This window comes from Macaca fascicularis, chromosome 6 (assembly GCF_037993035.2).
Source record: "Macaca fascicularis isolate 582-1 chromosome 6, T2T-MFA8v1.1".
NCBI lineage: Eukaryota > Metazoa > Chordata > Mammalia > Primates > Cercopithecidae > Macaca > Macaca fascicularis.
This window is the reverse complement of record NC_088380.1, coordinates 105,342,440-105,369,079: the sequence shown is the minus strand read 5'-3', so window position 1 is coordinate 105,369,079 and position 26,640 is coordinate 105,342,440. Positions and strand designations below refer to the sequence as shown.

Sequence of the window (26,640 nt, the reverse complement as noted above, 5' to 3'; positions counted from 1 at the left end):
CTATCATGGCAGCAGATGTGCCTCTGCACCTAGGCAGTACAAGAAAGGATGTTGTAGGGAATAAAACTTCATCCCTTCCTCTGGCAGTTATCATTCTGTTTCACTTTTTTCGTCTGTCAATTTTTCCCCCTTGTTCATGGGGTCACTTCCTTTTTTCCCCTAAGTCTTCTAGTGATCTCTGTGCACTCAGTTTGAAGCCCAAATCCAGTGCATCCCTGAATTATGGCCTCACTAAATTTACAAATTGTACTTGTGCTTCCATGAAGTGGCTTGAGGGGAAAATGAATTCCTATAACAAGTTTCTATCAACATACTCCTTTAAAGTGTGCACCCCCAATCCTAAGAATTACAGCTCTTTTGCAGGAACTAGGAGAGTTAAGACATGTATCATTGTATACACAGAGGCAGCTCATAGGCTCTGAAATTATTGCTCTGAAACTGTCCTCGACCAGCAACACCAGCACTTTAGGGTTAAGAGAAGATTGGGAATAAATGAACTACAGAGCTGCTTGAGAAGCTGTAAGATCTTTTCTAATATGTTCTCATTTTTGTGTACTCTGGAGTGGCACTTAGGCATGACATAGTCTGGGTTTCCTGTCCTAGACCCTAACAGATGTGGTTTTTAATGCTTGGGAATCCACCATGACCTGGATCTACAAGTGCTCTGGGGAGCCCAGTTACTCTCAGACATGTACATGAAATAAGGGAACAGGAATTATGCCTGCCAGTTTCCACCTTTATTTGTGAGTCAGAGCAGCATAGTAAGAGTTATGTGGGTGTGTCTTTAAATAAGTACCCTAAACTCCAAGGTACCCTATGTGGGTGTGTCTTTACTTAAGTACCTTAACCTTAGAGGGTTAGAGACACACCTGAGAGGGTTAGGGTACTTAAATAAAGACACACCCATATAGGGTACCTAACTAAAGACACACCCACATAAACAAGCCACAACTTTCAGCAAAATCCATGCTTAGGCATAAACATTCATGAACTCTGTTCTTCTAACGTTTGGATATATTGTGTCTTGGGAAGTTGATGCTATGTGCAAAAAGATTAATTATTAAGGTATCTAAGAGATAGCCCTCCCCGGGGACATCCTCAAACTGAACAGCTAGGCAATTCTGTAGCCTCCATAAAGTTCATGAATGTTACTCACTGCCCACAAGCAGCTAACTTTTGTACCTATTAGAACTGAAAGAAATTCAGGGCACCCAATATGGCATGGCACTATATGCAATGAAGATTCCTGTACCAGGGTAGAAACTGATATAGTTGGGATGTTTGTTGCCTCCAAATCTCATGTTCAAATGTAATTCCCAATGTTGCAGGTGGGGCCTGGTGGGAGGTGTTTGGATCATTGGGGTGAATCCCTCTTGAATGGCTTAGCACCATCCTCTTGGTGCTAGTCAGTTCTTGCTCTGAGTTCACGTGAGATCTGGTTGTTTAAAAGTGTATGACACCTTCTCCCTCTCTCTCCATGTCACATGCTGGTTCTCCTTCGCCTTCTGCCATGCTTGTAAGCTTCCTTGAGGCCCCAGAGCATCTGCTTCTGTACATACCCTATGTGGGTGTGTTCAGTTCCTGTACAGCCTGCAGAACTGTGAGTCAATGAAACTTGTTTATAAATTACCCAGTCTCAGGTATTTCTTTCTCTCTCACTCTGTCTCTCTCCCCTTCTCCTCTCTCTCTCTCACTCTGTTCTTTTTTTTTTGAGACAGGGTCTTACTCTATCACCCAGCTGCTGGAGTGCAGTGGTGCAATCATGGGTCACTGTAATCTCCGTCTCCTGGGCTCAAGTTATCCTCCCACCTTAGCCTCCCGAGTAGCTGGGACTACAGGTGTACACCACCAGGCTAATTTTTGTATTTTTTGTAGAGACAGGGTTTCACTGTGTTGCCCAGGCTGGTTTCAAACTCCTGGGCTCTAGTGATCTGCCCCCCTCGGCCTCCCAAAATGCTGGGATTATAGGTGTGAGCCACTGTGTCTGTCTAGGTATTTCTTTATAGCAATGCAACAACAAACTAACACAGAGGCAAGGACTGAATGTAGGTTACTCCCAAATGGCAGTGGAAACTCATAAAGCAAATTTCATGAAATTATAACAAAAGTTCCAGGTGCAAATACTGTTCCAGATTAAGTTACATTCCAAACATTTGTATAAGCATAACAGTAAGGTTCAACTGTCTCCTGTCAGATGAGTAATATCCAGGAGTTTAGTATTGTAATAGGAACATTAAAGTTTAGTACTTCAGTAGGAATATTTGTTCCCATTAAATAGTTATTGTGATATTCCATGATTTCATACCAGAAGGTTTTTTTTTTTTTTCCTCTCCTGAGTGTATCTTCCCCATTATGAGTATCTTGTTACTTCAAAAGATCTTCCATTGATCAAACAGTCCAGAGTCAATTTTGATTATTGGCAAGCCATGATTCTTCCAGAATCTTTTTTTAAAATACTGGCTTTTTATATATCCACAACTGTAAACATGTAATTTATTTTGTGCATTACAAATTTTTATTCTTTATTCTTTACGTATCTTAGTTATGTATCTTAGTTCAGTGCTTAGCTCAGTTAGTAGCTTTGCTATGTGATCTGCTTGATGAAATATTGATTAGGGGTAAGTGTTCCCAGACCATCTTAGGGCATTCCGTTAATATGTTCTGTTCTTTCCCCCTCCTTGCCAGGATTTCAAATTTCATCTTAAAGGATTCATTGGTTCACGTCCACTATGTAAAAATGTCTTTATATCTTATATTCCCATTGTTACAATAGAAGTTTATATTATAGCAGATGATATGCAAATTATGTGTTAACCAAATTGCATATTAGATGTTTTATTCAAATGTCAAGGTACAATTTTGTCAGTTAAAACAGCTTATAACAATACCAATAAATTTCAAGTTGTCAAATTGTATGTATTGTTAAGATTTATGTCCCATTACAGGGGCAGTAATCTTTTTAAAAGCCACAGAGCATGAAAATGTTTGTCTAATAACCGAAACATATGTAGCCTTCCAGCTATGTAGCAACAGTTGCCACTTGATGTTTTCCTGCATCCTATTTTCTTTTTTCCAAGATAGATATTTTGACAGAAGTGACAAAAGTCTCATCTTTTAAAAATTAAAATGTTTAATAAAACGTTTAATGTTATTTAGAATCAACATGATGAATTTATTCTATAACAGTGTGTGTTGTTTTGAATATTTGAAATTTTCAGCTATCACCATTGGAAGCACACACAGTTAGATTGATAAAATATTGGTAGGTTTTTGGTTTCAGAGTAAACAAATACAATTTCTATGTGACTTTGAAATTGTGAGGTGCAGTGTGGGTCATGCCTATAATCCCAGCTACTTAGAAGGCTGAAGCAGTAGGACTGCAAAAGTGTAGGAATTTGAGATCAGCCTGAGTAACACAGAGACCTCATCTTAAAAAAAAAAAAAAAAAAAAAAAAAAAGGGCAGGCGGGGGATGGTGATGTGTGCCTGCAGTACAGAAGGCTGCAGTAAGCTATGACTAAGACAGTGTAATCCAGCCTGGATGACTTAGTGAGACCCTGTCTCTAAAAAAAACAAAACCAAAAAAATACAAAACAGGTTCACATTATACTATTCTTCTTTTCTTCTTCTTTTCTCCTTATCTTTCTCCTTTCTCCTCCTCTTCCTCTTCTTCTTCTCCTTCTTTCTTCTTCTGCTTATCATCCTCCTCCTACCACTTCTCCTCCTCCTCCTTTTTTCTCCTCATTCTTCTTTTCTTCTTCCTTCTCCTTCTTCTTCAGCACGTCTCAATCTGTCACCTAGTACAGGTGCATGCCACCACATCCGGCTAATTTTTTTTTTTTAATTTTAGTTTAATTTAAACAAACCTGCACGTTATGCACATGTACTCTAGAACTTAAAGTATAATAATAATAATTTAAAAAAAAATTAGTCGGGCGTGGTGGCACACGCCTGTAGTCTCAGCTACTCTGGAAGCTGAGGCAGGAGGAAAAAAAAAAAAATTATTTTTAGAGATGGGGGTCTTGATTTTTTTGCCCAGGCTGGTCTCAAACTCCTGACCCCAAGTGATACTCCCGCCTGGGCTTCCAAAAGTGTTGGAATTACAGATGTGAGCCACCATGCCTGGCCTGTACTATTCTTTATACAGTATCTATTTTTAAAAATTCTAATGCTTCTTCCTTCTTACTGTCTCATGTGTCATATCTTTTTTTTAATCTTCCCATTGACACACCTATTAAGCTAGATACCAATAACTTTAGATCAGCATAGCTACTGTAGATTTATCTCTCTGGTTATCTAAAAAATTTAGTCTCTTGCACATAATGGCTTTAAAATCTCTTAAAGTTTTCTTAGAATTTCCGAAAATTATTTTTTCATTAGACATTTTCTTATTCACTAACTTGCTATTCTTGGCCAAAGTAATAATTTCTCACAAATCCTATCTTGCTCTTTTTCTAACCTTGGCTCCTACCAAGTACACCCAGGCTAAATAAATACTTTTTAAAATTAATGACTTGGGGCCAGGGGCGGTGGCTCATGCCTATAATCCCAGCACTTTGGAAGCTGAGCCAGGTGGATCACTTGAGGTCAGGAGTTCAAGACCAGCCTGACTGACATCGTAAAACCCCATCTCTACTAAAAATACAACAATTAGCTGGGCGTGGTGGCTCATGCCTGTAATCCCAACTACTCGGGAGGCTGAGGAAGGAGAATCGCTTGAACCCAGGAGGCAGAGGGAAGTTGCAGTGAGCCAACATCGTACCACTGCACTCCAGCCTGGGCAACAGAGTAAGTGAGACTCTGTCTCAAATAAATAAATTAATTAAATTAACTAAAACAAAATCAATGACTCGGGTCCATGCACTGTGGCTCATGCCTGTAATTCCAGCATTTTGGGAGGCTGAGGCAGAAGGATCACCTGAGCCCAGAAGTTTGAGACCAGCCTGGGCAACAAAGCAAGACCATGCCTTTAAAACTGGAAAAAAAAAAAAAAAAGGTTAAAAGAAATAAAAGAGAAAAATAAATAAAATTAATGACTCTAAAATGATTCTGAGTGGTGCCAGTACACAGCTGAAAGCAAGTGATACTGCAAGGGAAAAAGGAAAACAAAGAAAAATAATATGTAATAAGCTTTTACCTTATCATGTCATGTATTCCTTTAAACAGCCCATGAGCTGGATATCATTATTCTCATTTCATACGTGAGAAACAGGCTAAAAAGTTAAGCAATTACCAAGTTCACGTAGACTGCATATGGTAAGCCAATAATCAAAGACAAGTTGACTAAAACTTCTTACCTCTTTCTCTGACCTCGTGTGGTGCCATCTGTGTTTTGAATTGGGAGTATGGGTTTCTCTGCTGAGAGAGAAGAGGGAATTCCATGCTAGGCAGAGGGAACAATATGAACAAATAGTTATGCATGTATGTGCAACGTTTAGGAAAATCCGGGTTGTTGACCATTGTTAGAACACAGTTCCACCATCCCTTCCATTGGTGAATCGGGTAGAAAGACTGGGGAACCTGCTTGTGGTCTGGAGTGGGACATCGGACTTGGGGCAGAGGGTAGAATTATCCACCAGACAGCCAGGGTAGGATGTATGTTACCAGGGTATTCTGGAGCAAGGTGAACTATCCCTTTTCTTTTCCTCAAAGGTAACCAATATTCTAACTTCTAAAATTTCATTTCTGAGTATACATTAATAGAATCATGCATTTATATTATTTGGTGTCTGGTATCTTTCAGGAAATATTATGTTTGTGGGATGCATCCACATTGTGTACATAGCTATAGTGTGTTCACTTTCACTGCTGAATGGTATTTTGTTCCATGAATATATCACATATTATTTATCTATTCTAATTCCATTGGGGTTGCTTGCAATTTATAGCTAGAATAAATAATACTGTTAACAACTTCCAGTGTAGCTTTGATATGCATGTTTGCATTCCCGGTGGGCATGTCCCTAAGATTTTAGGAGATTAAAATTTTAGCAGATTAATAATGTTTTTGCAAAGTTGTACCAATTTATAGTCCTACCAAAAGTGTGTGAGAGTTCCAGATCATCAACAAATTATCCAAATCAACTTTTTATCTTTTTCAATAGAGGAAGGGTCTCTCAGGCTGGAGTACAGTGGTGTGGTCATAGCTCACTATAACCTTGAATTTCTGGGCCAAGGAATCCTCCTACCTCTGTCTCCTGAGTAGCTAGGACTCCAGGTACATGACACTATGCCTGGTTAAATTTTTTTAAATTACGGTTTAATTTTTATGTAGAGACAGTGTCTTGCTATGTTGCCCATGCTAGTCTTGAACTCCTGGCCTCAAAGGATCCTCCTGCCTCAGTCTTCCAAAGTATTGGGATTACAGGCATGAGTCACCCCAAGTGGCCCACATCAACTCTTCGTATTGATATTCTTAACCATTCTGATCACTGGGTAGGTAATGTTAACTCTTTATAGTTTTAATTTCGATTCCCTTTTGACTAATTATGCTACATACCTTTTCATATACTGATTGATCAACTGTGTATCCCATTATATGGAGTACCAAATTAAGTTTGGGATTTTAACTTTTTTTTTTTTTTTTTTTTTTTTTTTTTAAGACACGGTCTCACTCTGTCACCCAGATTGGAATACAGTGGCACGATCACAGTTCTCCATAGCCTCAGCTCCCTGGTCTCAGGTGATCCTCCCCACTCCACCTCCCAAGTAGCTGGGGCTACAGGTGCCTGCCACCACACTCGGATTTTTCTGTTTTTTTGTAGAGACGAGGTTTTACCATGTTGTCCAGGCTGGTCTCAAACTCCTGGACTCAAGCGATCTGCCTGCCTCAGCCTCCCAAAGTGCTAGGATTGACCACACCTGGCCAATCAAGTTTCTTATCTATTTTTCTAGGTACTTCTCTTATTAATCTGTAGGATCTTTTTGCTGTACGCATTGCAAACGTTTTTTTCCTATCTTGTTTTTCCAGTGTCTCAATTGTATCTTTCAAGAAACAGAAATTCTTAATTTTATCACTTTGTTATTTGCTAATCTTTTTGTTTATTGTGTTGTCTGTAATACTGATTAAGAAATCTTTGCCTACAGAAATGGTAGGTTAAATAAGAGGCGTCTCCAATTGGAAATCACTCAAGGACAGGACAAAAGCAGGAACAGAAAAAGAACAAATGAGGAGGGTCAGGTCATGCTCCTTTAGGTTCCTTGTGTGGATGTGTTAGGATGACTTCAAGCAACAAATTTGAGATGGACACTGTATCTGAGGCAAGGCTCCCCTACTAGACAAGGCTCAGTATAACTTTTCTGGGGAAGGTCCAAGGAAAACAGATACATTTATGGGCAATTTTGAGATGGGAGCCTGGGTTGCAGCATGCCAGGTCACCAGGACACTACTTTTACTATGTACTCTGATTTTTCCTGAAGTTGTAGGCCCTAGATGTAGAGCAAGGTGTATGTCAGTCAGGCCTGGCATGAAGAAATGAAAGAGAGCATAAGTGGGCAGGGGTAAATACAGGGAGAATACTGAAGGGTTGGTTACTTCAATGAATTACTTCAAAGAATCTCATGAAATAGTCCTCAAATTTCTCCTAGAGACAAGTGTAAATATTTATAAAGTATGTAGAGCCATCCAGTGTTTTCAGTGTGATCTGAAAGCTTTCATGTTTGATACAGTTTTCTGTGTATCACTCCTTGCATATTGAAGGATATATTAGGAGTTTTATCAGTTTTAACAGTCAAACTGGCTTCTGAAAAAAAGTGGAAAGGGAAATTTGCTTATTTAATTTAAAGGAAAAAAAAGTTTAGGGCCAGGCGCGGTGGCTCACACCTACAATCCCAGCACTTTGGGAGTCCAAGGTGGGTGAATCACGAGGTCAGGGGTTCCAGACCAGTCTGGCCAACATGGTAAAACTCCATCTCTACTAAAAATACAAAAAAATAGCTGGGCGTGGTGGCAGGCCCCTGTAATCCCAGCTACTCAGGAGACTGAGGCAGGAGAATCGCTTGAACCCAGGAAGTGGAGAGTGTAGTGAGCTGAGTTTGTGCCACTGCACTCCAGCCCAGGTGACAATGTGAGATTCTGTCTCAAAAAAAAAAAAAAAAAAAAAAAAGAAGTTTATGATTTTAGGTATGATTAGATCCAGGTACTCAAAGACAAATAACCAGGACTCATTGTTTTTCTCAGGCTCTTACTCTCTCTCCAGCTCTCTCTGAAGTGCATGTATTTATTAGTCAATATATTAGCATACATTGAGACAGTGTAGCATAGTGGTACTGAACATGGATCTAGATCTAGACTAGATCTAGCTAGTACAAATCTCAGCTTTGCCATTAGCTGTAAAACTTTAGGCAAGACATTTATTCTTATTGACCTCATCTCTAGCTTATGAATGATCAATTTGGACCCTGTTTCTAAGAGTTACTGTAGAATTAAATGATCAATTGTGATTAACATATAGTAATTGCTCAATTGATATTAACTAGTCATTTCTTGGTTCTCCTTTCCTAAGCATTATCTTCAGTCTCAGATAGGCTCACTTTAGGCTCTCCACATATGATAGCAAAAGTGCAACCAGCAGCTCAAAATTTTTTAGGTTTAAACCTGTTGTAAAGAGAGCTATTCTGCCCCCAACAATTCCAACATATAGCTCAGAAATGGATTTCATGCATTTGATTTGCCTGTTTCCTGTTATACATTTATCTATGACCCAAGCACTGTGGTAAGGCTAATGAGATTCTCTGACTGGCTTACATAATTACTTCTGGAGCAAAAGTGGAGGGATCAGTCCCAACCTAACAATGTGGAATGGTAACCAAAGAGAGACAGTGCCCTAAGCAAAAATCTGGTGCATTTACCATAAGAATGACAATGTGCTGACTATGCTAAAACATTAGATGTCCAAGAGCACAGTGGATCCTGTAGGTTTTCTTAAGCATCTTATCCCACTAGCAATCAGAGGCTGGTTTTTAGAGGGGCAGGGAAGTGGGAAATTAGGGATCGAAGCTGTAATGGTAATGACTGTTGTGATTAGCTGAATGGGTAGAGCAACACACTCTGCAAATTCTATTCTAGTGAATTATGCCTTGGGCCTGTATAGTATGTAGAAGTGTAAATAATCTAAGACCCAGTACAGTAATTGGCCTATGATGGTGGGTTACTGACAAATGGATACTGAGATGGAGAACTTTGAGCAGTGGCTGCTGCAAGTTTGAGGAAAAAAGTGCTCATTGGTAGGATAGCAGTGTTAGACTTTGCAGTTTTTCTTTAATTTTATTTCACAGTAGTAAGAACACTTACCGTGAGATCTACCTTTTTAACAAATGTTTAAGTGTACAGTAACAGTGTTGTTGATTACAGGCACAATGCTGTACAGCAGATCTATACAACTTGCTCATCTTGCTTAAATTAAACTTCAAATTGATTAATACCCCATTTCTCCTTCCTCCACTCCTGGAAACTACCATTCCCTCCTTGAATTTCCAGACTTGACTATTTTAGATACCTCAAATAAGTGAAATCATGCAGTATTTGTCCTTCTGTAACTGGCTTGCTTTGCTTAATGTAATGTCCTCAAGGTTGATCCATGTGGTTGCATATTGTAGAATTTCCTTCTTTTTTTAGGGCTGAATAATATTTTACCATTTGTATGTACCACACTTTAAAAAACACATTCATCTTTCCATGAACATTTAGGTTATTTCCTCATCTCGGTTGTGGTGAAACAGTGCTGTAATGAACATAGCAGTGCTAACATCTTTGAGATCCTGATTTCAATTGTTTTGGATATATACACAGAAGTGAGATTGCAGGATCATACAGTAGTCCTATTTTTAAAATGTTTTGAGGAAGCTCTCTATTGTCTTCCATTGCCACTGCACCATTTTACATTCCCACTAACAGTGTACAAGGGTTCCAATTTGTCCACATTCTTGCTAATCCTTGTTTTTTGTTTCCTTTGATAGTAACCATCCTGACAGGTGTGAGGTGATATCTCATTGTCGTTTTAACTTGCATGTCCCTGATTTATGATACCAAGCATTTGTTTTTCACATATCTGTTGGCCATTTGCATGTCTTCTTTGGAAAAATCTCTGTTCAAGTCCTTAGACCATTTTTTTAAAAAATCTGGTTATCCATTTTCTTACTATTGAGTAATGTTTTGAGGAAATCACTGTATATTTTGGAGATTAACCCTTATCAGAATGTGGTTTGCGAATATCTTCTTCTATTGTGTAAGTTGCTTTTTCACTCTGTTGATTGTTTCCTTTGCTGTGCAGGTTTACGTACCTTGATGTAGCCCCACTTATTTTTGTTTTTGCTGCCTGTCTTTTTGGTGTCGTATATATAAAATCATTGCCAATCAATGTCATGAAGTTTTTCCCCTAAGTTTTCTTCTAGGAGTTTTACTGTTTCAAGCCTTAAAGTCTTTCATTCATTTTGAGTTGATTTTTGTATTATGTGGTTTTGTATGTACGTTTTTTATATATGTTTTGATTACTGTAGCTTTGTAATATATTTCGAAGTCAGGATGTGTGATGCTTCCAGCTTTGTTCTTTTCCAAGATTGATTTGGCTGTTCATGGTCTTTTGTGGTTCCACATGAATTTTAGAATTGTCTTTTCTATTTCTGTAAAAATGCCATTGGGATTTTGACAGGGATTGCATTAAATCTGTATTGTTTCAAATCTGTATTGTTTCGTATAGTATGAATATTTTAACAATTTTAAATCTTCCAATCCACAAATATAGTATCATTCCATTTATGCATGTCTTATTTCTTTCACCAATGTTTTATAGTTTTCAGTGTATGTCTTTTACCTCCTTAATTAAGTTATTCCTAAGTATTTTATTCTTTTTGGTGCGGTTGTAAATGGGATTGTTTCCCTAATTTTCTTTTCAGATACAAAATAATTAATCAATGTGATTTGCCACATCAACAGATCAAATCCATATGATCATTTCAATAGATGCCAAAAAAGCATTTTACGAGATTCAACATCCTTTTGTGATTTAAAAAAAGCCCACAGACTCTCTCTACTACAATTTGGGAATTGTTAAAAATTTTTTAAAAAGGAAGAGAAGGGAAGTACCTCAACATAATAAAGTATATATATGAAAAGCCAACAACTAATATCATATTAATCAGTGGAAAACTGAAAGCTTTTTCTCTAAGATCAGGAACAAGGCAAACATGCCCACCTTCACCACTTCAATTCAACAAAGTACTAGAAGTCCTAGCCAGAGCAATGTGGCAAGAAAAAGAAATAAGAAGCATCTAAATCTAAAAAGAAGAAGTTGTCCCTTTTTGTGAACATCTTATGTATAGAAAATCCTTTAAAAATGCGATAAAAAAACTCTTCGAACTAATACATCCAGAGAGTTGCAGGATACAAAACCAACATATGAAAAGTTATTTGCATTTCTATACACTGAAAACAAACTATTCTGTTGTTTAAGCCACCTAATCTATGATATTCCATTATAGCATCCTGAACCGACTGAGACAATGCCTAACTAGGAAGAGACTGAAAATGTTACTTTTTGGATTCCATATTTATGCACTCAAAATATATTTATTGAGCACTTATTATGTGCCAGGAAGCTTTTTAAGATGCTGTGGCTGGAGCGGTGGCTCATGCCTATAATCCCAGCACTTTGTGAGGCTGAGGCAAGCAGATCACTGAGCCCAGGAGCTTGAGACCAGCTTGGGCAACATGTGAAATTCCACCTCTACAAAAAATACAAAATTAGCTGGGTGTGGTGGCATGCAGTTGCAATTTCAGCTTCTGAGGGGGCTGAAGTGTGAGGATCACATGAGCCTGGGAAGGCTGAGGCTGCAGTGAGCTGTGATCATGCCACTGCAATCCAGCCTGAGTGACAGAGAGAGACTTGGTCTTAAAAAAAAAAAAAAAAAAAAAAAAAAAAAAAAAAAAAAGCTCGAAATCACTTCTCATAATTGAATGAATTTAAAAAGAAAAAGTAAAAAACATGCTGGGAATGTTTCTGTGAACAGTAGATAAAAATTCCTGCCCTTATGGAGCACATATTCTAGTAGGAGCAGACAGACATTAAATAAGTAAAACATACAGTATGAAAGGAAATGTCATGTCTGGTATTCACTTTGAAACATTTCAGAAAAAAGCCCAAACAAAGCAAAACAAAATGATGAGGGTAATATAAATGATGGTAAAATATTAATAATTATTGAAGCTTGGTGATGGGAACATAAGAGATTCATTATATTATTCATACACACACACTGTTGTTTATTTGTGATAAATGCTATGTAGAAGTGTAAAGCAGAACAGGAGAAGAAAGAATGCTTGGGGTAAATTATAGTGTGGTTAGGGAAGGCCTGCCGAAAGGTGACATTTGAGCAAAGACCATATGGATAGGGTCACACATTTGCTCACTATCCTTGAATGTACGACGACAATGAGGTCTTTTCATTTACTATAACCTCTTAGGGTCCTCTGGGTACTAAGGATATAGCAGTCAACAATCTCATTTTCCTTCTTAGTTCCTCCCCTTTTGGGAGGCAAGGAAGAAAAAAAATCTATATTTAACCCAGCCCAGAAAAACCTCAGCTTAATCTACTTTTTGCTTCAAAGGTAGGATGGGGGAAACTGATGAGGCAACGTGGAGACACAGAATTCTATTATCTTTATCGAACACAACCTTGTCAGTTAATTATAACATGTCTATGGCATCCAAGCATTTTCTCTAAATATTCAAGTCTGTACATTTTTTTTTTTTTTTTTTTTTTTTTTGAGATGGAGTTTTCACTCTTGTTGCCCAGGCTGGAATGCAATGGCACAATCTTGGCTCACTGCAACCTTCGTCTCTCGGGTTCAAGCGATTCTCCTGCCTCAGCCTCCCGAGTAGCTGGGATTGAAGCATGTGCTACCACACCCAGCTAATTTTTTATATTTTTAGTAGAGACGGGGTTTCACCATGTTGGTCAGGGTGGTCTCGAACTCCCGACCAGGTGATCCGCCCGCCTCGGCCTCCCAAAGTGCTGGGATTACAGGCATGAGCCACCACACCTGGCCGACAAGTCTGTACATTTTTATGCCTACCTCATGTTTATCATTTTCATGGTCTCATCTTTCTTGCACAACTTTCCACCTGCAGCCACCACCACCCAACCTACCACAAACACAAGTGCTCCCCAGTCTTTCCCTCAAGATGACAGTAACTAGACCACAGGTTGCTCCATCACTGGTTACCAATTGCTTCATTTTCTTACTTCTTTCTTTTTATAGTATCATTATCATAAGGAGGAATTTCATTGCCCAAGTCATCAGGAGGGACCCACACAGAGCAATGTCAGTTATAGCCAGTCCTTCTTTGGTCAAACACCAGCTGTGGTTTTAGCTTATCCTGTGCTTATCCCTGTAAGAATGTAAACATTCTGCAGTTGCCTCATCCATATCTATTTTTTTTACAATGTCTTGGTGACCTTATACTTCCCCCTGAATGCAGTGACTTCAAAACTTTCTGCTTTTAATAACCGACATCAAATAATTCTATTCTTCACTGTAAGATATTTTCCCTCTGATCAAAATCTACTCAACACCAAAAATTTGAACATTTTGATTCTTCAGATCCTTTCCCTAAGCACGGCCCCCACCCGTACCCATCCCCAACCCTCGCCCCCAGCAGAAGCAGAATTAACTTCTTTTTCTGTCTCACCGAATTCTCCCTTTTGAAAAATCCTAGGTGGTATATATATATTTTTTTAATGCACATCTCAGTTCAGTGTGCTGTGAATAGTGTATTAAAAAGAAATAAAATTGTAGTGAATATATCAAAATGCATGTTAAATTTTTGTTTCAGCGATAATGCATATGTGTGTGTGTGTACCTATATCATATTATGATTCAGTTCACATGAATGTATAATATTCGGTCTAGGTACATGTGAACTGGGTCACAATATGATGTTTCCTATTGTGGGTAGTAGTGATGTGAGAGCCTAATAGCTATCAGGCCTAGTCTTTGATGTGTTAACGCTAGCAAAAGGAGTTTGGGAAACCCTTTCATTCTCCACGTTTGCAAGACAATTCTCTTCTTAGAGAGGTCAGGAAAGTCAGCTTTGAGTCTCAAAGCTAATCAATGTCCTTTCTGGTGTCGCTTCCTTTGTGTAATAATCCTCTGGCTCCTTTTGTGTAATAAGCCTCAAACCAAGGAAAAGGAAAGCTGTGAAGATTACGTTGTATCCGTGTAATATTGTAAAATATCACCCGATTACACATGCCGATTATGAGTCTCAGGCTTTCACATGAATTTGCAGTTGCTTAAGCAAGGAAGGCTGTTTTTGTTTTCGGTTTTGTTTTAATTGATCCCAAGATATGTTTGAAGAGGGTGAAGTAGCAATGGCTTACAGATCCCTTGGACAACTATGGGAGGAGATGCTGGTACAATCTGCTGGACAGTCTCTCTCCCTCTTTAACAAACTAGGTCAGCCAGGTGAGAAAGTGTAAATATTGTGGTTAGCATTGCCCTCCCTCATCTCTGAGCTTCAACAGATGCACTTATCCCACTAGAATGTAAACTCTATGAGAACAGTAATTTTTGTTGACTGCTACATCCTTAGTACCCAGAGGCTTCAGCTCCGAGTATGAGAATGATTATGATAACATCACCTGCAGGGGTCCATAGTAGAGACAGCCAAGTCAGAATCCTACAGGATAGATAGGATTCAAGAGCCCAAACACACACCTAAATGCCAATTTGAAGTAAAAGAGACAGAATAAGAACTCGGGATAGGTAAGGGATCAGAAACAGGGAAGTAGGACCCAAATTGGTTTTCACAAATATCACTGGATACAGTTTCTTTTATATGCCTAAAGGTAGGTGGTATGTGGTGAGTTACACTGAAAAACTGGGAGGATGGTTAAAGAACTAACATTGAATAGTAGGTAGCCTTTCAGACCAAAAAAGAAAATAAAATGACAAGACTTAAGTAAAGCAGTGGAAAAAGTAGATTTTACATTTCTGATTAGAATTTTCAAGACTTGGTGATCAATCATTAGTATAACATATGGGAAGATTAACAATGATTAGATCATTTACTTTGGGGGAGCTGGGCAGACAGTGACTATATTAAAACATAGAGACTACATGGGGAAGTAGTTTTGATAGTAACGAGTTTAGTTTTGGACACAATGAATTTGAAGTGTCAAAAATTCAAGGTGAGAGGTCAAATAGGCTTTGAAAATTCTTACCTAAACCTCAGAAAGTGGTTAGAATTGGAGCTAAAGATTTAGGAATCCATGTGTGTATAGGTGCTAATTAAATTCATAGGACTTACCTGAATAGAAAAGATTGTTTATAATTTTTTTAAGAGACTAGATCTCGCTATATTGCCCAGGCTTGTCTCAGACTCCTGGCCTCAACTGATCCTCCCATGTCAGCCTCACAAAACGCTGGGATTACAGATGTATGCCACCACATCTGGTCTCTTTATGGAATTATAGAGAGAAAAGAGGGTAAAGAATGGAAGGATGAGGTAGTCTAACGTTCAGAAGTAAATAAATGATAATCCAATGTAAGGACTATAGATAAAATAGAACCAGTAGTATTATATGAGAAAATGAATTTAATATCCAAGCCTTGTTTTCCTGGCCTTTCTCCCATGATTATGCCACATGTGACAGGTAAAATTAATCAACTCATTCAAACTTCTTTTCTCTCCTTCCATTTCCACACACACATATTTGTAAGCAGCTGCAAGTCGGGATCCCAGGAAATAAATAGACTCTGAGATTCTGAGGTGCATGTAGGAGGTTTGTTGTGGAAAGGAGGGTTTCTCTCAGAAACATGATCTGTGAGAGGTAAGGAAGTAGGATTAGAGAGGGAGGAATTGAACTGTGATGCAGTTACAACAGAGGTCTCAGTTGACCCACGGGAGCTATGAAGCCCCTTCAGAGAAGTTCTAAATTAAAGCCAAGGGTCCAAGCCTTTGTATTCCCACATCGATAGTGGGGGTATAAACTTAGGTGAGGCAGCTTCTTTAAGAAAAGAACAATCATAAGAATGTAGCTGCCAGCAGTCAGCAGCCAACACTCTTGGCAAACGGGCGCATGAGTGTCTTAGTCCTTAAGGGGCTGGAATTGGGGGGCGTAGTGGGGGTCATAACACATCATCCACCATAGAACCTGATTTGTAGCTTTGCAAGTGTGTCTGTGTGTATGTGTGTGTGTGTGCACATGTGTGTGTATTTAGTGAATCTCTGGTTAGTCAGTAAGTGGATCATAAAAAATGATTACCGACGATCAAAGTATTCTGGTGATATAACAACTATGTTGGTAAACTGACTACACCTGCTGCTGGTGAGAATAATTCTTCAAATCATCTCTGAGGCAGAGACAAACCGGCATGGGAAAACCAAGGTTGAGGGAACTAATCTTTTAACTAAGAGAAACAAGTACATAAAAATGTCTCTCCTCATGCTTCTGATCTTCAGTTTCCTCAGGTTATAGCATTAAAGTGAGCACTACAACACTGAGAACAAAAACAAATACACTTTTTGCCAGAAATGTTCAAAGCCTATATAAAGAATAATTTTAACAGACGTATAGATGTCATTATAACGTGCTGTAAATAATGACTTTTAGAAATTATCCAAACTTGGCCGGGCATGGTGGCTCACACCTGTAATCCCAGAACTTTCAGAGGCTTAGGCAGATGGATTACCTGAGGTCAGGAGTTTGAGACCAGCCTGACCAACATGGTGAAACCCTGTCTCTACTAAAAATACAAAAATTAGCCGGGCATAGTGGCACATGCTTGTAATCTCAGCTACTTGGGAGGCTGAGACAAGAGAATGGCTTGAACCTGGGAGGCGGAGGTTGTAGTTAGCTAAGATCACACCACTGCACACCAGCATAGGCAACAAGAGCGAAAGTTCGTCTCAATAAATAAATAAATAAATAAATAAATAAATAAATAAAATAAATCATCTAAAGGTATTACTATAGTACAAAGCAAACCTAAGAGTTTTATGCAATATGCTGCTGGGTTATCTCAAATACTCTGTAAATAATTAAGATATATGTAAATATTAACATATCAAAAGGAGAAAAACAGCAAATGAGAATTAGGATATAGGATCAGGAAAGGTCATCAGGTTTGTGAATTTAGATGATGTAAATGATTTTTGAATTATGTTTTGAATTTCTAGGTAATTCTGAAGCATAAACTCTGCCATCAAGTGGCTAGGTAGTCTTGGACATGTCATGTAAGCTTTTCAGGCTTTACTTTTCTTATCTATAAAATGAGACAGTTAGACAGTTACTTAGGACCCTCTATGTTCTAAGGGTGATATCAGAGGTATAAATGATGTGTCAGCAATGACTTTAAATAGTATGTACTGGCTGGGTGCGGTGGCTTACGCCTGTAATCCCAACACTTTGGGAGGCCGAGGCAGGCAGATCATCTGAGGTCAGGAGTTCGAGACCAGCCTGGCCAACCTGGCAAAACCCTGTCTCTACTAAAAATATAAAAATCAGCCGGGCATGGTGGCACGAGCCTGTAGTCCCAGCTACTTGGGAGGCTGAGGCACGAGAATTGCTTGAACCAGGGAGGCGGAGGTTGTGGTAAGCCGAAATTGTGCCACTGCACTCCAGCCTGGGCAACAGAGTGAGACTCTGTCTCAAAATAAATAAATAAATAAATAAATAAATAAATAAATAAGTACCATGCGTTACTGAATGAAGTGTTTTTAAAGTAGAATTAAAGGACTTTTGCCTCTATTTTAGAATAGAATTCTTAAAAATAGTCTACGGCTGCCCTCTCTTATTAGTGATATAGTAAAGATAAGAAATAAACCAAATATAAAGAGTTTTTATTTTAAACTAATTTATAAGATCTCCTCCAACAAATATTTACTCAGAAAGAAGGAAGTATATAAAAATACGATATTTATGTACATTTGATTGAACATTGTAATTTATTTTTTTAGAGAGATGAGGAGTTACTTCAGGCTTGAACTCCTAGGCCCAAGAGATCCTCCTGCCTCAGTCTCCCAAGTACCTTGGAATACGTGCATGTGCTGCCACCCACCCGACTAATTTAAACAATTTTTTTTTTTTGTAGAGGCAGGGTCTCGGTATGTTGCTAAGGCTGGTCTAGAACTCTTGGGTTCAAGCAAGCCTCCTGCGTCTGCCTCCCAGTATCTGGGATTACAGGTACAAGCCACTGTACCCGATTCCCAAACATTGTAAATGTTTACAGTTAATGTGTAAGCCCATGGCTCTCACCGCATTAAGAAATTGACTCAAGGGAATAATAGGCAACATATTAGGCATCGTGAATTCATGGCATTAAATGCAATACTTACAAAGCATAAAAACTTTTTTTTTTTTTTTTTGAGATGGAGTTTTGCTCTTGTTGCCCAGGCTGGAGTGCAATGGTGAGATCTCAGCTGACCGCAACCTCTGCCTCCTGGGTTCAAGAGATTCTCCTGCCTCAGCCTCCCAAGTAGCTGGGATTACAGGCGCCCGCCACCACGCCTGGCTAGTTTTTTGTATTTTTTAGTAGATACGGGTTTTTACCATGTTGGCCAGGCTGGTCTTGATTCCTGACCTCATGTGATTCATCCGCCTCGGCCTCCCAAAGTGCTGGTATTACAGGTGTGAACCACCACGCCCGGCACATCAAAACATTATAAAATGCCATAGAGATTTATGAGTGAAGTTGATCTAGTCACTATTTTGCCTCTGAAAAAGTAGCAAGGAAAATTCTATGTAACATCTTGCCAAAATCTTAAAAGTTCAGGAATGTGGCCAGGTGCAGTGGCTCACGCCTGTAATCCTAGCACTTTGGGAGGGTGAGATGGGCAGATCTCTTGAGCCCAGGGATTCAAGCCAGTCTGGGCAACATGGCAAATACCCATCTGTACAAAAAATACAAAATTTAGCTGGGTGTGGCGGCACGGGCCTGTAGTCCCAGCTACTTGGGGAACTGAGGCAGAAGGACTGCTTGAGCCTGGGAGGTCAAGGCTGCAGTGAGCTGTGTTTGCACCACTGCTCTCCAGCCTGGGTGACAAAGGGAGACCTTGTTTCTTTTCATACAAACAGAGTGTCACTCTACTGTCCAGGCTTGTCTTGAACTCCTGGGCTCAAGCAATCTTCCTGCCTTGGCCTCCCAAAGTGCTGGGATTACAGTTGTGAGCCACTGTGTCCAGCCCCAATAATTAATGTCTCCTGACAACAAGTGGCAGCTTCTTTTGTTCTTTTTTATTATTATTTTTTATTTGGTTTTTGTTGTTGCTGTTGTTTTATTCTGAGCACCAGAAATTAGGATTTTAAAACTGCAACAAATTCTCTTACTTCTACATCCAGAAATATAATTAATTCATTCACTTAACAACTTAAAAAAACAGGTACAATTCATGTACCATAAAAATTCACTCTTTAAAAAAGTATACAATTCAGTGGTTTTTAGCATAGTCATAAGGAACAACTATTTATTGAATACCTACTATGTGCCAAGTTTCTATTCAACTTGATATTCATGAACTAGAAGTCAGAGTTTTCAAATATGGAACAATATGAACATTCCTTATTTATGTTAGATAAACTAGGCAATGTTGAAATAATTCTTGGTTGATGATAAGGGATGAATGTAGCCAATATGAAAAATGAAATTTGCTTCTAGTGTTAAAAACAATGCCAAATACAGAGTCGAGAACTATTTCCTCTTTGGCACAGCCTGGCTTGCTCATGAACTTAGATTAAATCTCTGGCACTGATTGGACAGATGTGGAGTAATTTATCACTAGTAACACTTGAGATCATAAAGTTTTAGAGCTGGAAGACACCTCAGAGATCATCTACATCTTATACCTCCACTATACCAATCAGGGAACAAAAACCAGAGAAAGTTAACGACCAGCTACAAGTCTCAAATTCAGAACAAAGCTTTCAGATTCTTACCTGGTGCTTGTTCCTTATACCAGTTCCCAAACTCGGTTTCTTAAGGACCCAGGATTCTTGGTGAAACCTGCAGGGCTTCTAGGATAATGGATGGATGGCTGAGTGGAAGAGCCTCTGCATCCCAACCCAGCTTCAACTCTAGCATTGCTATGTTTACCTCTTTGGCTTCCTAAGATTCTAAGCAAATTTTTGTTTTAAAAATAGTTCCGTTACTAAAAAATATATGAACATTTTTTGAAAATACTTTATGGAGTGATTTCACATTGTCCAAAGGAGGTATGTGCCTATTACTGCACATATGGTTTAAATATTATGCCTAGAAAACTGTGCAACACCACCTGAACATTTAACAGATTTCTTAGTAAATGGTATGTGTTTTAAGAAGTGCTCCTCTTTTTCATGCTTGTAGAATTTTAGAAAGTAGATTGTGCATGCTTGAAAGAAAACAAAGCGGCCGGGCGCGGTGGCTCACACCTGTAATCCCAGCACTTTGGGAGGCTGAGGCAGGTGGATAACGAGGTCAGGAGATCGAGACCATCCTGGCTAACAAGGTGAAACTCCGTCTCTACTAAAAATACAAAAATTAGCTGGGCGTGGTGGTGGGCGCCTGTAGTTCCAGCTACTCGGGAGGCTGAGGCAGGAGAATGGCGTGAACCCAGGAGGTGGAGCTTGCAGTGAGCCGAGACTATGCCACTGCACTCCAGCCTGGGCAACAGAGCGAGACTCCATCTCAAAAAAAACAAAAAAAGAAAGAAAACAAAGCATTTTTACTTACCTCAAATTCAGTTACTGAAATTGCAGGAAAAAAATGATTTGGGTAGATGATTGTACTTATTAATGGAATATAAAAGTATGTACATTCAAAAACATGTTTCCATATTATCAATGGAAAATAGAGAAGCATCATCCCTAGAATCCTTGTTTTCAAAATGTTGATCCCATTATCTGATCAATCCCCCACCCCAGGAGCGGATGGGTGTGCTTAACCCTCCTCTTGGTTATCTCCAGGGGCTCTCCAGCCCAACCCTGGTCCTTCTTGGAATTCTCTTCAGGAGGCCCAGGCGACCACTGCCAAACAAAGAGCAAAGGGAGAAGTTGCCGTGCTTCTGGGAGTCCAGGCAGTCAGTGAAGTACAGACAGGATGTTCACCACCTGCAGACCCAGATATGGTGCTAGTGGATCAGCACAGGGGCATGATGACTGGACTTGGCCAAACCCTGGCTTGAAGAACTGGGTCTGCAGGCATCTCTGCAGGAAAGCCTCAATCTTCAGGAATAGGTTGCAATCTAGTTTCATTCTGTCCCTGTACTGCACTCTGATGTGAATAAGTCACTGCAGCAGGGCACTGCCTTCAAACAGAGGCCATGGGTCCTTCTCAGCAAACATCAGCAGCTCCTGGGCAGCTCTGCAGACTTGTCCAGGGTAAATTTGACTCTCCAGATGTCACATTTGCTCTGGAGGCCACACTTACCTATCAGCTTTAGTTCTTGGTTGAGGGGGGATTTCTCAAAGGGTCTCCCTGTGATCACACAGGTTTTCTGACCCAGCTTGGGACCACTAGTGTGTTGACTCTGGGTGTCCATCTATGCCTCACCTAAGGGTAGGTCCTGGTTACTACAAAAGGGGTTAGAAAAATTCATTAAAAAAAATAAAATACACCACATGTGGTGGTTCAGCCTGTAATCCCTTTGGGAGGCCAAGGCAGAAGGATTGCTTGAGCCCAGGAGTTCAAGGCTGCAGTAAGCTATGATCACACCACTGTACTCCAGCCTGGGTGACACAGTGAGGTCCTGTGTCTTAAAAAATGTAACAAAATAAAATGTTTAAAGTCAAATTATGTCAAAAAATAAAGATGCTTTGCTAAGTATTGTATTCAAATACATATTCTAGTACTCACTATACAATATCATCTAAATCAGTATTAACAGTACAAAGTTATATGTCATGTCATTATACAACATTTATATTATGCTTTATTGTATAAATAATTTTCATTTTGGGGGTGCTGAATTTGTGTTTTCTTCATGAAATTAAAAAATGTCATTGAATGATGTCATAAAATGGGTTTGGTTGCAAAATATTTTTGAATATTATTGGTGTTCAATTTGTGAAATACATGATTAATCTCACGGCATATCCATTTGGAAAGCCAAATGATCCACTTCAGTTTGTGTGATAGTTAATACTGAGTGTCAACTTGATTGGGTTGAAGGATACAAAGTATTGATCCTGTGTGTGTCTGTGAGGGTGCTGCCAAAGGAGATTAACATTTGAGTCTGTGGGCTGGGAAAGGCAGACCTATTCTTAACCTGGGTGGGCACTATCTAATCGGCTGCCAGCAGGACTAGAATAAAAAAGCAGGCAGAAAAATGTGAAAAGATGAGACTGGCCTAGCCTCCCAGCCTACATCTTTCTCCCATGCTGGATGTTTCCTGCCCTCGAACATGGGACTCCAAGTTCTTCAGTTTTGGGACTCGGACTGGATTTCCTTGATCGTCAGCCTGCAGACGGCCTATTGTGGGAACTTGTGATCATGTGAGTTAATACTTAATAAATTCCTATATATATATATCCTATTAGTTCCGTCCCTCTAGAGAATCCTAATACAGTTTGTATACTTCATAAATGTGGAATTTCATATATCAGTAGTGCTAAATGAAAGTATACCTTTATATATATATTTTACTTCAGAAATATATTTGTTCCAGAAAAGTTACATGTAAGCTGACCTTTTAAGGATGTAGTTCACACATATATTTTCTTAATTTTTAAAAGTTTTATTTTAACTGACAAATAATTGTTTATCTACTTTCTTATTTTTTGTCTTTAATCAGCAGTGGCTATGCTCCCACTACTTCAAGTCTTTCTGTCCTTTATACTCTCTGTCAAGTAACTAATGATGTGAGAATAAATGTTTAAATATCTTAGAGCTCTCCTATTATAGCCTGTGTTCATCTACATAAATATGTAGGCATTCAATGCATATTTATTGATTTTCAAAAGGATAAAAGAGAGTTTATTTTATATATGTACTGTGCCAGTAAAGTAAATTATGTTCCAAAAGTGCTAATGGTATATGTCTTAGTCCATTTGTGTTGCTGTAACAAAATACCACAGACTGGGTAATTTATGCACAATAGAAATGTATTCCTCACAGTTCTGAAGGCTGGAAAGTCCGAGATCAAGGCACTGGCATTTGATGTCTGGTGAGGGCCTTCTCACATGGCAGAAGGCAGAAGGGTAAAAAAGGGAATGGATGCTGTGCCCTTGCATGGCAAAAGAGTGGGAGAGAGAAAATCCACTACCTCAACCCCTTTTATAAGGGCCTTAATTCCCTCCCAACAGCCCCACATTTTATATTATCATATTGGCTAATAAGTTTCAACATATTAATTCGGGGTGCCATATTCACACCACAACAGCATAAAAGGTCACTGGAATTATTTTATTCTCCTGAAGTCTTGGGACTATTTACTTTCCCAATCAGTTTGCTCTTTTCCATGTTAAAAACACCCTAGGTCAAGTCACACAGAACTTTTAAGGCTAAAGATTATACTACCTAGGGAGTGGTACATTCGTATCACTTGCCCCTTTCTCTCAAGGACTTTTTTTTTTTTTTTTTTTGAGACGGAGTCTCACTCTGTTGCCCAGGGTGGAATGCAATGGTGCAATCTCCGCTCCTCCCAAGTTCAAATGATTCTCCTGCCTCAGTCTCTGGAGTAGCTGGAATTACAAGCACCTGCCATCATACCCAGCTAATTTTTGTTATTTGTCGTAGAGACGGGGTTTCACCAAGTTGCCCAGGCTGGTCTCAAACTCCTGACCTCAGGTTATCCGCCTGTCTCAGCCTCCCAAAATGTTTTGATTACAGGCATGAGCCACTGAGCCCAGCTCTCAAGGGCTTTCTACATGAGTATATCTTAAACAAAAAGTAGTTCAGGTGTCACTCACCTAGCCTACTGAATCCTTCCAGAAATTCTCCCTTAAGACTGCTATTAGCTGTAACTTCTGCTTTTTACCTAGCTATCACTTTACCTTAGGAATGAGGCCAACAAAAGGCAGGGTACAGGTGGGAGGGAGCAAAGCTGTACTGCCTTTATATAACCCTGATTCCAGAGTCTTGAAGATTATTTCCTAGGGTAACTGGTCTTTACAGAGTCCAAAAGGCTTGCATGGTACCTACAGTGCTCAACAAATTTATTAAATGTCACCAAAATGCAGTTGGGGTAAAAAGAATCAGGTGTATTTGCTGACTCTTGATCTATGCTCTTGGGGTTATTTACATCTGTGCATTATATTTACTGTATCCCTGTGGTGGATTACTACATAATGGTGTGCTGCTGCTTATCCTCAACTGCATTCAGAGAAATCATGTTGCTAGCCTGAAACTGGCTGAAGTGGGGGAATTTTTACCACAGAAATTAGCAAACTTCTGTGAGGTGCAAATTTTTCTGGAAAAGACCATGCACTAAATAGTCAAAGCCATTTTTGTTGTTGTTGTTGTTGTATTTGTTTTTTAAACTGACATTAGAGACAGGGTCTTTTTTTTGAGACGGAGTCTCACTCTGTTGCCCAGGGTGGAATGCAATGGTGCAATCTCCGCTCCTCCCAAGTTCAAATGATTCTCCTGCCTCAGTCTCTGGAGTAGCTGGAATTACAAGCACCTGCCATCATACCCAGCTAATTTTTGTTATTTGTCGTAGAGACGGGGTTTCACCAAGTTGCCCAGGCTGGTCTTGAACTCCTGGCATTAAGTGATACTCCCATCTCAGCCTCCCAAAGTGCTCAAATTATAGGCGTGAGCCACTACTCCTGGTCCTATACCAAAGCTCTTTGGAAGTCGTTTCAATTGATTGCTTCTGCAGGAACTTTTGACACTTTGTCAGGTCACTTATTCTATCAGTCTACTAGGGCTACAATAGCAAAGTACCACAGAATAGGCAGGTGAGATGACAGAAATTTATTTTCTCACAGTTCTGGAGGCTAGAAGTCTGAGATCAAGGTATCACTAGGGTTGTTCTCTTCTGAGGCCTCTGGTCTTGGCTTGTAGATGACTGTCTTCTTGTGTTACCACAGAGTCTTCCCCAAAACCTGTAAAAATTTCCTCTTCTTATAAAGACACCAGTCATACTGGATTAGAGCCCACCCTAATGACCTCATTTTAACTTAAATGACTTTATAATTTTAATTTTTTTGAGACGTAGTCTCGCTTTGTCATCTAGGCTGGAGTGCAGTGGTGTGATCTCAGCTGACTGCAACCTCTGCCTCCCAGGTTCAAGTGATCTTCCCACCTCAGCTTCCCATGTAGTTGAGATTATAGGCACATGCCACCACACACAGCCAATTTTTGTATTTTTAGTAGAGACGGGGTTTCACCACACTGGCCAGGCTGCTCTCAAACTCCCTGCCTCACGTGATTCGCCTGCCTCGGCCTCCCAAAGTACTGGGAATACAGGCATGAGCCACCGTGACTAGCCTTCAATGTCTTTTTAAAGACCCTAGGTCTAAACACACCCACATTCTGGGGTACTGTGGGTAGGCATTTCAACACATACCTCTGGAGAGTGGAAACAATGCAGCCTGTAATATCCTATACTGAAAAATGCTGCAGGTCAATGTTTAACAATCAGCTGTCCAAAAAGAAAAAGGCCCGAATTGTAGCACTTGCTAACTTCTATGGTAAAATTCCCCCACTGTAGCCAATTTCAAGCTACCAATATGATTCCTCTGAATGCAGTTGGGAAGAGATAAGCAGCAGCACACCATTATATAGTAAATCTACCATGGAGATACAATAGATACAAATAACCTCAATGCATAGATGTAAATAACCCCAATGGCATAGATTGAAAATCAGCAAACTTTCCAGCAAGCTCTTCTGGAAAAGACTAAGCAGTAAATATTTTCGAATTTGCTCAACACTGCATCGTAGTGAAAAAGGAGCCAGGCTGGGTGCAGTAGCTCATGCCTCTAATCCCAGCAATTTGGGAGGCCAAGGTGGGTGGACTGGTTGACCTCAGGAGTTCGAGACCATCCTCGGCAACATGGCAATACCCCATCTCTACAAAAAAATACAAAAATTAGTCGGGTGTGATGGTGTGTGCCTGTGGTCCCAGATACTCGGGCAGCTGAGGTAGGAGTATTGCTTGAGCCCAGAAGGTCAAGAGTGTAGTGAGCCATAATGGCAGCACTGCACTCCAGCATGGGTGACAGAACAAGATCCTATCTCAGAAAGAAAAAAATAAAAAAAGGAGGCATAGATAATATGTAAATGAAAAAATAAAAAGAAGCTATAGGCAATATGTAAATGAACAGGTGTGAATGTGTACTGATAAAACCAGTTTTCAACTGGCCTTTGCCTAGTGACAAGAGTTGGGGATATCTAATGGGATAACTGCTCCGTCATCAACTTTCAGCCAACCCGCCTTGTTTTGGCCTTACTCTCCTTCCCCATCAAATGCTTAGACTACTAGTTGCAGGCATCTCCTGAACCTTCTCAGGTTAGATCAGTGGGGCAGTCATAGGAGGTACACCACTAATATCTCCATTTTAGATAGAACTTGCCATTCAGCTGCAATGAATACCAGTAAGCTAACTGCCTCCATCTGCAGCACTCTCAAGATCTACCACAGCACACCAGTTGAGGTAACGTCTTCCCTGGCAGCCCCCAGACAATGACTGAACATGGCAATGGTATGAGGGTCTA

At 39.6% G+C, this 26,640-nt stretch overlaps 1 long non-coding RNA gene across 1 annotated transcript; it reads right to left on the bottom strand.

Annotated features, from left to right (window-relative positions):
• Positions 1-2,416: 2,416 nt before the first annotated feature.
• LOC141407048 (uncharacterized) lies at positions 2,417-25,022 on the bottom strand. The gene is made up of 3 exons (XR_012413991.1): positions 24,907-25,022; positions 5,297-5,354; positions 2,417-3,974 (listed from the first exon to the last, which is right to left on the bottom strand). It is a non-coding gene; the product is annotated as an uncharacterized lncRNA (long non-coding RNA).
• Between the last annotated feature and the right edge of the window lie 1,618 nt (positions 25,023-26,640).